We start from the raw sequence: 12,544 nt of genomic DNA, 5'->3' as shown, positions 1-12,544 counted from the left end.
CCCAAACTGACCCAAGAGGTATTCCATACCACAGCACGTCATGCCCGGGATGTAACAGGGAGTTATCCAGAAGGGCAGGTGGACTGCAGGGTTGGAGGAGGTATCGGTCGGTGTTTGGTCGGGCTGGGGGGGCGAGTTATCGGTCGCCTGGTGCTGAGGTGTTGTATTCTCTTCCCTTGTTATTTCCTTTATCATTACTATTATTGGTGGCAGCAGCAGTGATTTGTGTTATACCTTAGTTACTAAACTGTTCTTATCTCAACCCGTGGGAGTTGCATTCTTTTCGATTCTCCTCTCTGTCCCTCCAGGAGTAGGGGGAGGGCAAGAAGGGGGGAGTGAGTGAACGAGCTGCCTGACTGGGTTTAAACCACTACACTCATTTAAATACTGATTTTTAAAAATTACAAAGAAAATAAGTACTTTATGTTCAAATCCTCCTGTTTTTCATTTTTATGTTTTTATCTTTACTCTGTATTAAATGTAAATTTGGGCCTCCTTCATTCAATGAGTAATTGCCTAAAACTCTTTAAGTTTCTCTGAGTCTGTTTCCAGTTAGGTACCTGTAACATCAGATTACTGGTTAAATTCCTTCAGTTTTAGATGAAGTACATGGTAATACCTTTTTCTACATCTGTAGGAAAGGCTCTAGGAAAAAAAGGCAATGGAAAGTGAGTCCTACTCAGTAAGGATGCCTAATAAGACTTCTTTCTTTTTCCATGGAAGGGTTCCTATTTTTAAGTCTGTCTAATGATCCTGAAGCTGCTTCTGTTCTCTGCATTCCTTTTGTATTTGTTACATGAGAGGGACAGGATATGGAGGTGACTCAAACATGTATTTCCGAGTGGTGTATAATTCCAGGGCTGACGAATCTTCCAGTGTATTTCAGTGGGTACACACAAACACACTGTTAAATGAAACCCAGTAGATTTGGCAAGTAAAGAGCAATGGTGTTCAAGATGAGCATGCAAATACCTTGCTCACATTAGTTTAGTATGGTGCTCTTTATGTTATATCCTTGGATCTATTAATAGGTGTGCATGGTTTTGGTGAGGGTGATACTCTTGTATGGAATGTCTAGAATTGATGAGATCATGGTACTACGAGCGCTCATGCTGTCAGATCCGTATTCAGGAGTTACAATGAAGTCATGACAAATGTGACAAATGTGACAAATGCTATGCTTTTTGACAAGCTGAAAGAACTAATTATCACCAGAAATACAGAAGTTTTTTATGCAAGCAAGATTTTAGTTTCTGGTGGCAGAGGGTGGGGCAGAGAAAATAATCCATGTTGAGCCTTTTGAGGTGATCCCATGCAGGGAGATACCCTGCATATATGACAGAGGTCACAGGACCTCTTTAATACCATGTGTACGAACAAATAGTCTGTTCACAATGGCTTATAGAAGACAAAGGGACTATTCTAGAAAGGATATACAGTAGTATCAGTATTCAAATAACCCAATAGAAGGAACAGCAACAGTCTTAAGGTGTGCTGTGAAGGAATGAAGTTTTTGGATCTACTGTTCCAGTGTAGAGCCAAATTTCTTAACGAAGTTTATGTAGCAATTTTGTAGATTTCATACTTCAGCCCCAAAAGGGCATTTGAAAACATTTCAGTGACAAATGGTTGACAGGATTGCAAACTGATTGATGAATGGGATAACAGCATTACCAAAAGGCCCATCACCAAATGCAACTGGTCGTTCAGAGAATTCCTTGTACGTTTATGAAGGAGTAGTTGTTTGGATTCATCCAGCATTGTCTAAAAAGCTTCCTTCCAACTAACATTTCTAATATTCTGTGAACTACAACCCTTTCTTCATAATAAAGTTATTAAAGGTACTTTGACAACTAAAGTAGGTCTCTTGTGATAAAGTTAGAAAAGCGTAAAGATCTTTTTATGAGAAGGAGAACAAATGTTGCTTATCTTTGGTGTTAAAAAAGGAAAAAAGTAAGAAAATTAACTTTAGAACTGATGAATGGGAATATAAATCCTAATCAACCTGCATTTTCTTTCCTACCCAATGTGACTACTGTGTGTACTGTTTAATGTGGATCCCAGTACTGGCATTTGGCAACTCCATTTTGGATATCTGCGAAGTGGCACATTCTTATAGTGTCATTTTTCTGAATTAAAATAAAATGCCGGTCCTTAATGACAAACATGCAAAAGATTCAAGTTTATGGGAAGGATCTGTGTAACTGTGCTCTGAACGTTTTTATTTATGTCCTGGAGAGGGTGAAAGGCCACTAGGTGGTGAGAAAGGGCTTGTTAAGAGAGCCTGAGTCTATTGAGAAGGCTTATTTGTTCTTGTATTTGCTGTGCGCTCTTGCTGCATGCAGAGTTGGCAAGTATCATCATCATAGCATCATTTAGGTTGGAAAAGACCTTTAAGATCATCAAGTCCAACTGTTAACACAGCACAGCAAAGACCACCACTAATCCGTGTCCCTCAGTGCCACTTCTACACATCTTCAAATACCTCCAGGGACAGTGACTGCACCACTGCCCTGTGCAGCCTGTTCAGTGCCTGATAACCCTTTTGGTAAAGATGTTTTTCCCAGCATCCAGTCTAAACCTCCCCTGGTGCAGCTTGAGGCCATTTCCTTGTCCCGTTGCTTGTTCATTTGAAGAAGAGACCAACCCCACCTTGCTACAACCTCCTGTCAGGCAGTTGTGGAGAGCTATGAGGTCCTCCTTGATCTTTCTCTTCTCCAGACTAAGCCCCCCAGATCCCTCAGCCATTCCCAATGACACCTGGGCCCCAGGCCCTGCACCAACTCCATTGCCCTTCTCTGGCACCGTGCCAGCACCCCAATGTCTCTCTTGTACTGAGGGCCCAGAGCTGAAGACAGGATTTGCGGTGCAGCCTCACCAGTGCCCAGTGCAGGAGGACAATCGCTGCCCTGGTCCCACTGGCCACACTATTTAGTTGGATATACAAGCCAGGATGCCACTGGCCTTGGCTACCAGGGCAAATACATTGTCCTGTTTCATTCTGAATTTGCTGGGAATGCTGGCCAGGCCTGGGTGCTCCCTCTGGCCAGGTCCTGCTAGAAGGTGCTCTAACAAAGTCAGATTTATTTGCTTTCTAATCATTAATGGCATCACTCTAGAACTGAAACGACACACAACATTCATTGCACCTTCTCATTTTCAAAATAATCACGACTTTCTTAACGTAGAGTCATAGAATCAGAACAGTTAGGGTTGGAAAGTTCCAAAGGGAAAGTTCCAACCCCTAGTTTTACATTTTTGTTCATGTTCTAACCTGTAACTTCCCTGCTGGAGAAAATCTGATTGGTTTATTCCACTATAAGGTTTGCTGTTTGAAGCTGGATGAAACAAAGCATCAAAATGGAGCTTAGCTTGGCAAACTTCCTTAAGATAAGTGCCAATGCCTCCCAAACTCATAACATCCTACATACCAGCAGACAGGTTTATGTCTGTCTCAATTTTCCACCCTGCAAATGCACATCTTCCGATTCTCTGCCTGTACAACCTGCCTGCAGGAAAATAAGAGTTTGGGTTTGATGCAAAGGTGCCTCTCAGAACATTAGCATCAGCGTAGCATAGTGCCTGGGAATATTTTGATTCATTGTTAATGTGCATTGAATTACATTACTTTTGTGCAAGATGCAGCAGACTTTTCTGCAGACTGGACATAAACAGGTTCTGAAGTGAAGATGTGGCACCTGCCTTGAATACCCACCTAAAACCAGATTAAGTCCGATATCTTGCTACAGCTACAGCAATCCCAGACACAAACAAGCTTAGGAGCAAGTAATAGATGTGAGCAGGGCAACGGTTTACCAGTATCTATGCAGGCAGTCATGAGGTATCACATCGTCCCTATGGAAACCTCAAGGTCTGTTACATTTGCTACGTGTGCAGTCATTACCACCAGCAGTTCATCTACTGAAGCCATTCACTGAATTAAAACAAAGACTAAATTGCACCAGAAAGATCATACTCCAGCTTACATATAGAAGTAAATGTTAATTAAGTGGCATTTGGAGTGACTGAGGAAGTAGCATAATAGTGGGATCTTTATATTTAAATCTTAAAATGGGACCCACAGAACAAAACAGGTTTGTTCTGCAGTGGCTTTCATAGGAGAAGAGGAAAAAAAAATATTATCCCTCTTTAATGGCTAAATTAGTATCAGAGCTCTGAATTAGAATGCATGGCGATTTTGATGGAAGTTATGATTATGGTCCCCAAAATTCTTAATTCCAGGTATTTTCTTACCTTGTAAAAATAGAAGTCCTAAAAATTTTGAGGATGAAATTAGTAGTTTGCATCCATGCCATTAGTGAAAATCCACTGTACACCTTTTTCTGCTTTATTCTCCTGAAATCTTTTCATATAGCAGTTATGCTCTCATTCCTGGTATGTGGTTGTGCAAAAGTAGGTGGCCACTAGTTCTTGCATGGTTGATACATGCAAGTCCATCTTACCTGTTTCTTTTGTGACCTGAAAGAGTCGCAAGCTTTTCAATGGCTGTCCCTCCATTTCCTTCTTTGGTACATCCGTTAGCTGTATCTGTTCCGGACCTGCACAATACAGTTTGGACTCTGTCCACTACACAGCTGTGAATCAGGTACTTCCTTCTGTCCTCCAGACTGGTTTCAGCTGATATTCCAAACGCAGTGACTCAGTGAAAGCTGTGTCTTATTGGTAATCATCCTTAGCCTATACCAGGATTGTGGCAAATTTATGTCTTTCTATAACCTGGTTGGAATACATGTTCAGTGAACTATTTGCAGTGACAACTGTTAACCATTGAGAGTGTTGTGATTTGAATAATGACGCCATGAAGTGAGCAGAGTGTGTCTGTGTCTCCGTGGGAATTGTGCTGATGTGCAGAAGTGAGTGTGCTTTTATGAATATTGGCCAGACGTGAAAGTTGTTCTGCAAGTCTTGCATTACCCTTTCTGTAAACTTCCTGTTAAGCCATCTTTTGCATTTTCCCTATAACGTTTGTGATTTAGGTTATGCAGTCACACAATAGTTGGGTCAGAGTCCAAACAAAAGTTTTGTTCAAAGCACAAACTTTGAGGGTGCTTTTCTGTCTGAATAGATGCATTGTAATTCTGTGCAGTGTAAAAACTAACACCTACAGCATCATTCATTCTGAGAATGCATATTTGTCACATAGCAAGACAAGGTGCAGAAGAATTTAAGGAATATTTCCAGTGACACCTTTGCAAAGAAACACTGATTAAAATAATGACATACATAATTAATATTATTTTTGCTTTTCACTAATACTTGCTATAATTACAATTTGCTGAATTACAACAGTTCAAACTGGATGTTTGCAAAAGGGTTTCCAGAGTGCCCTCATTGTGAACGTTTTCAATCTCTTTTAGGGTATTCCTGGTATGTGGTAGCCAAAGTAACCCCCGAACTTTTGTATTGTCATTGAGTCAGGATGAAAAATAAAGCATTTTCAGATTGTACCTGTCAGTAAATATTTCAGTTTATGTATACAGTTGTAAAACAAAACAATTTGATAATGGTGATAGAATATTGATGGATTTTTCTTTTTCATTTGCTGTTATACGGAAGATGTAAGCGTAATACCCGTGTCACTAAAAATAATGAGTATTTTTGAGTAGAGCTGAACATTCGTGAGCTTTGATGTTTGACCTGCTATAAAGCTTGACTAGTATTGCAAAATCCCAAAATGTGCCTTCAAGAAATAGACAAATCCATTTGAAATGTAACAGAAGCAGCCCTGATGGCAAAAAAATCTTGTATTAATAAAGGTCCTATTACCTGTTCAATTTTTGATACATGCAGAGTTTGGATTTAGTCATCTGTTTACGTGGCCTGCCTATGCTGTGTGTGTGTCTGCGTATCTGACTCATCTGTCCAGGATAGTTTCTGTCAATACTCTCTTCTTCATTCATGTTATTGTGGTATATTCATGGCCAAGTCTTCTTCAAAGGGACAATTTTAGCAAAAAAAAATTGATATCCTTATTTAGCCCAGCTACTCAGAGGTAAGCTAAACTTTCCTAAATTGATATCCTATTTCCATCAGTTTTCATTGAAAGTATCATCCAGTTATCCTACTGGAATGGCCAGCTTTCACCATCTCTTCCACTCTTTTCTGAGGTCGTTTATGCTGGGTTTTGTGCAGGATGCATCTGTTGAGATGAAAAACGTTTCAATGTTACGTGTTTTAGCCACATAGCTGAGCAGACCTATAGCTTTTTCTTGTCTCTTCACAAAAAACTTTCTTTCAGACCACATAATATTTTAGCCTCCACATTTTTTCCTCCTGAAGTTTCTGTGATACTTTGCTGTTTCTCAGTAGAAATGAGTGTAGTGGCATTTGTTTTGCTTCTGATCTGGTGATCCATATTATCATTCACCAAATTTCCGTATGCCATACCTAGGGCTTTTAGCTGATATCCTCCCTAAAAAGGTCCTGTAGAATAAAACTGAAGCACTATTTCAGGGGAGGAAAGGAGTGAAACAATGTTCATTACAAGAATTGCCCAGGATTCTTATTGCATTTAGGAATAAACAATGGAGGGGCCCTTCATCCAAATGTGACAGCTATGTCCTGCATTCCTTTTGAGCATCAGTGTATGCTCCGTGATTAGAATCCCAAGTGTAAGATCTCTGTGCTACTGATTGTATTTACTTTGGGATAAGTGTTGTGTTGCTTAGAAAACCTTCTGAACTCCATACAAATACTGTGTGGTTCTACTGCATTGGGATGTCATTTAACTCTCAATTTTAAGAGACCACTTTTTCTTTCCCTATCAGGAAAGTGAGCAGATGTAGCCAGAAGCTGCCGTTATCTTCAGTTCTCCCTCAGCTGGATGATTCTCCTCTTCAGAAAAATTATCCAGTCAATTCTTGTGTTCTTCAGATGGAAGCAGTGCATTTGAGGAATTAATCCTATACATGCATGCTAAAAGCTTGCTCTCCTGTTGTAGGGTCTTTGGAGGAGCATGCAATTCCTTGTTTTTACATACAGACGGGTTAGATTTTCCATGGTGATAGTCAAGATGACCTGTTCCACTTCAATGCAAAACCTGTCTTACCTGAAGGACTGATTTTTGTTTGTTTGTTTTTAAAGTAAAGTGATTTCTCCTATGCCAGTTACCAGGGGAAAAACTAAATATCTGTAATGAGAACAACTTAATCTGGAGAGAGAATGTAAATATGGATCCTGTTAGTTCACCAAATAGACACATTCCAGTTCCTTTCTGTCATCTAATTTGCCGTTGCATTCAGTACCCTCATGCCATTCTCAATACCCAGACTTATCGCATGTTCTCTTTTTACTAGATCAATACTCTTTAAGGAGTTCAGAAAAACATTTTTTGAGGGGAGGCTGCTGTTGATCTTCTAAATGAAGTTCTTGTTTTTCTAAGAAAAGCTGAAAATTAAATCCTGTTCAACAGACATCTGCATTGTCAACTCTTCCTTGTCTTCACTGTGTTGGCAAGGAAAATGCATGCATAAGAAAGTCCAATGGATGATAATCCATTTTCGGGTTCTTAGCTGGAGCACAGGAATTTGCACATGCACACGGTGGTAATTCCTTAACTAGCAGTGTTTGACCTCGACTGACCAAGTCTGAGAATGAAGAAATTGCGAACTGCTTCCAGATGTGATAGAAAGGGGTAAAGAGCTGTAAGTTGTAAGCAGTTGAACAGCTGCTTCAGGTGAGAAATCTTAATTACAAGAGAGCTAATTCTATCTTCTCCTTTCCCCTGTGCTCAAGTTGGATAGTTGCATCTTTCCCTCACATACCATCTGCTACTCTGCACTAGCCCTGCTTCAGTATCTTCTGTTCACTGCTGTCTGAATTTACATTAGTACTAGTCAGTCACTGTTGCACTGAAGCTTCCTGATACTAGATGTATCAGCAGTAGAGGAAGTAAGTCAGCAGTGCCATACAAACTAGGCAAGAGCTAACGTTCTCTGACCTAGAATGGGGAAATACTGATTGTGAATTTTTAAGCATCTGAAAGTCAAAGGTAACATTTCGAGCAATGTTTCTCAGTTTCTTCTTTCTTTCCTGTATCTACAGTAATACACGCATTTGGAGCTGCAGCTGTTCTTTCTCCTGCAACAAAGAATATATTGATACCTCAAGCATGTTACTTTTGCAATGGGCAGTTTCTCTGGTAGCACACAGCATCTTGTACACAAAGGAAGTAGTGTGCGTCTCACAAAATAAATTGCATAGAATGTAGTAGTTAGTTAAACTTGGCTGTTTCTTGTCATTCTGTAGAAACTCAGTGTTCGTGCAAACTCCAGGTATCATTCCAAAGCAAGACATAAGGAAGTATTGATAATGAGGAAAGATTATTATTTATAATTGTATTTATTTCACTGTTCTTTCCCTTTAGGCACACACCTAACTTAAAGGGGAAGTTGAAGAATGCTTTATCTTTCTGTTGTGCATTTTTGATCTTGCTGTGAATGATCACTGTATTTTTCCTTCTCTCAGTAGTCATAAGATTAAAATATCTTGGTCTACAAAGAAGGCTTCTCAAGTATGTCAAGCATGAAGGAACACCATAGCAATGGACAATTTTATTCTGTTTTTATTTTTTTCCATTTTTACAGTTGGAAGATGATGGGAAGCTGTTCTACACCCTTGGTGATGGTCATACCAGATTTACTGATCTCATCCAGCTAGTGGAATTCTATCAGCTTGATAAAGGAATACGGCCTTGCAAGTTAAAACATTATTGTGCATGAACTGCTCTTTAACCAAAGCACCTGTTGTTTCATCAAAGGGAAAGGAAGATACTGGAATTATTTTTTTCCCTTAGAGGCAATTTGTATAGTAAGAAGGGGAAAAAAAGCATTGCATTGTAAAGATTCTACATTTAAGCTGCAAAAAGAATAATAATTAAATTCTATATAGATAAGAACTTTGCTTTGTGATTGTCACAACGAACTTAACTCTATGGTTTAAAAAACCCTTCATTCCTATGAAATTCTTTAGTGTTGTCTTGGGATTCCTTTGGGTTTTCTTTTTCAAGTGAAAACAATAAAAATGATATTGTGTAACCTCTACAAAAATATAACTGAAGGGAAGATCTTTGTTCTTAGGTTTAAAATTAACTTTTTTTTCTCTGAATGCCTCTTAGTTGCTGTACATCACATAAAAAACTGTATTTACTGTGGTGAGGATAAGAAGCTGAACTGCACATTTTATTTGTAAATAAAATGAATAAATATTTTGCAGTATATTTCTGAATGCTATTTGAGGATTATCATATCCAAAAAGTGAAAAATCAGTAAAGCCAATTCTAGCTGATCAGTTGTATTGAGTTGTGCTGTTACTATTGTAATATTGTAAAGGACTTTTTTACCTCTAATGACTAAATCTACATCATTATACAGAGCTGAAGTGTCACTTGCTCGGCTGTGGTACGTATAAACATGCAGAAAGTATCATGTAGTGCATAACATATATATATATGGCTACATATATATACCTACATATATATATACCTACAGATATATATATACCTACAGTCTCTGACATAGAGGCAAAGAGATCTGTTCTGTGGATTGTTCCAGATTTGGGGAGGGAATCAACTTAACTGCCCTTAAAAAATAAAGGTACCACTAAAAGTATTTATGAATTTACAATATTTACAATACTTACAGCTAAAGGTAAATCCAGTGAACTTCACTGTGCTGAAAACCTGGTGAGAGTGTATTTGCAGCCAGTTTCTAGCTTGTTTATTATTTATCACAGAGTAATAATTCCAATATAGCTACCAGTCGGCCAGTCTTTCGAGATTACCAAACATGTAACATTTGAGCTGAAGGGAACAGTTTTTGTAGAGCAAGTCGAATTTTGGACCATAGTGTTAGAAATACTTTTGACATCTGTGTTTTGAAAGAGAGGTGATGCTGCTGCATCCTTGAACAAAGACTTGAGTGGAGTGGGGCTTGTATTGAAAGAGACATCTCTGTCATGATGCTTTGCTGCCCAATAGGTTTGATCTTGTTATGATGTTTCAGGTCCTAGCCCTGGGTATCTTTACGGGGGTAAAGACTGGAGTGCAAAGTAGTGCTTGGAGATGGACCATCACGCCGAATGCAGGCCCTCCTGCCCGTGCTTGATTGGATTCTCTGGCTGTCAGACAACCCAGCTGTTCTCCTGTTGGAGCTCGTGAGAAGGTGAAAGAGGCCTACGGAGTAAGAGGGACCAGAGGCGCAGAGTAACAGAGTGCTTTAGCCGACAAGGTCATGTATATGGAAGCATTAGCATAGTATGGTAACTATGGTTTTGTTATTGTGTGTCTGTGGAAGGCAATCATAACATAATACTGTGATACTTCATTTGCTGCCTTGATACACACATCACTGACCTTTTCTGCTGGTATGCAAATGTGTTTTTTAAAGCTCATTGAAAAAGCAGCTCTTCATAAAGTGTACTGAAGATGCAACACATGCGGTGCCTAAGCCCATTGTATTAGGATTACCTTGTAAAACTCTTCACAGTCTAATATATTTAACACTTAAACCTTGAATATAATTACAATTTGAAATTACAAAAAATACACTTTTAATTAAAGCCTCTTCAGATTTAGTTTTGTAATGTGATTACTTCTCAGGCCTAGTATTATTTCAGAGACAGGTATAGAATAGAATCATAGAATACTTAGGGTTGGAAAGGACCTTAAGATCATCCAGTTCCAACTCCCCTGCCATGAGCAGGGACACCTCACACTAAACCATGCCACCTAAGGCCTCATCCAACCTGGACTTGAACACTGCCAGGGATGGAGCATTCACAACCTCCCTGGGCAACCCATTCCAGTGCCTCAGCACCCTAACAGGAAAGAATTTCCTCCTTATATCCAACCTAAACTTTCCCCTGTTTAAGTTTTAACCCATTACCCCTTGTCCTATCACTACAGTCCCTAATGAAGAGTCCATCCCCAGCATCCCTATAGGCCCCCTTCAGATACTGGAAGGCTGCTATGAGGTCTCCATGCAGCCTTCTCTTCTCCAGGCTGAACAGCCCAGGCTGTTCTATCTGTCTGTAGAGTGCTTCATCCACAGATTCCTCTTGGTCAGGTGGTCTGTAACAGATCCCCACAGTAATGTCTCCCATTGCTGTTTTCCCTTTAACCCTGACCCCCAAACTCTCTGTTGACTGCTCCCCTGTCCCTAAACAGAGTTCCATACTCTCCAGGCTATCCCTAACATAAATAGCAACTCTCCCTCCCCACCTGCCAGGCCTGTCCTTTCTACAGAAATGGGCTCCCCCAGCACCATGGATGCAGGTGGGTTCCTTCATCCAAGCCCATCGCTGCCCTCCCATCAGATGAAGGCTGTGAGCGAGCACTGCAAGGATAGAGCCTTGGGTGACACGGTCTAGTGTGAGGTGTCCCTGCCCATGGCAGGGGATTGGAACTGGATGAGCTTCAGGTCCTTTCCAACCCAAACCATTCTATGATTCCACGATTCTCTTCTGGTGGGGAAGGTGCAGATCTTGGTGCACCCAACCACCTTTTGCTTGCCCTTACGACACCCATCCTATGGGGCTAAGGAAAGGCTCCCCCTTGCTATGGGGCACGGCCCCATCTCCTCTGCAGCTTCAGATAGTGGGTGACAGTGGGATACCAAGTGCCTCACGCTTACGGGGCTGCTCTGCACCCCCAGCACCATGGATGCACGTGGGTTCCTCCATCCAAGCCCATCTCTGCCCCCCCATCAGATGAAGCCTGTGAGCAAGCACTGCAGGTACGTGCTGAGGCAAAGGGGCAGCCCCCAAGGAGCTGAGCCTAATCCTGCTGCATCCCCATCCCTGCATGCTGGGGCTGCTCCCCCATTAACGGTGTCCATCAAGGGATGGGGCTTCCCATGGCAAAGGGGCTGGAGGCTCCTCCCCTTACCATGCCTTACCGTACTGTACTGTACCATACCACATGATATAATTTGATCATATTTAATTTTGTTTCATTTCATATACATTTGATGTCATTTCATTTAATTTCATTTCATCCTCCTCATCTCATAGCATATCTTGCTTCATATCATGTAACATATTATGTTTTATCATGTTATATCATGTTACATCATGTTATAGCATCATATCATATAATTTCAATTCATTTCCATTTCATTGCATTTGGTTTCATTTCTCCTCCTTGTCATTTTCTCTCCCCCTGTCCTCTCCAAAAATATTGTATCATGTGATACCATATCACATTATATATCATATATCATACCATATCATATCATATAATTTTATTTCATTTCCCTTTCATGTTGTATCATTTTACATTATATCAGAATTTACTTCGATTTAATATAATTTCATTTCATTTTCATTCACATGATGTCTTCTCACGCTACATCAAATCATGTTACGTTATAGCATCGTATCAGTTCATGTCATTTCATCCTCCTCATTTCATTTCATCTCAACTTCTCTAAACTCGTCTCATCCTCTATCATCCCATTTCATCTCATTCGTCTCCTCTCTTCTCCTCTCTGAAAATGTATCATATATCATACAATTTCATTTCCAT

Source organism: Neopsephotus bourkii, unplaced genomic scaffold (assembly GCF_033783945.1).
Source record: "Neopsephotus bourkii isolate Nb327-2 ecotype Australia unplaced genomic scaffold, CSIRO-AGI_Nbou_v1 NB_1468, whole genome shotgun sequence".
NCBI classification, from domain to species: domain Eukaryota; kingdom Metazoa; phylum Chordata; class Aves; order Psittaciformes; family Psittacidae; genus Neopsephotus; species Neopsephotus bourkii.
Note: the sequence above shows the minus strand (reverse complement) of the source record.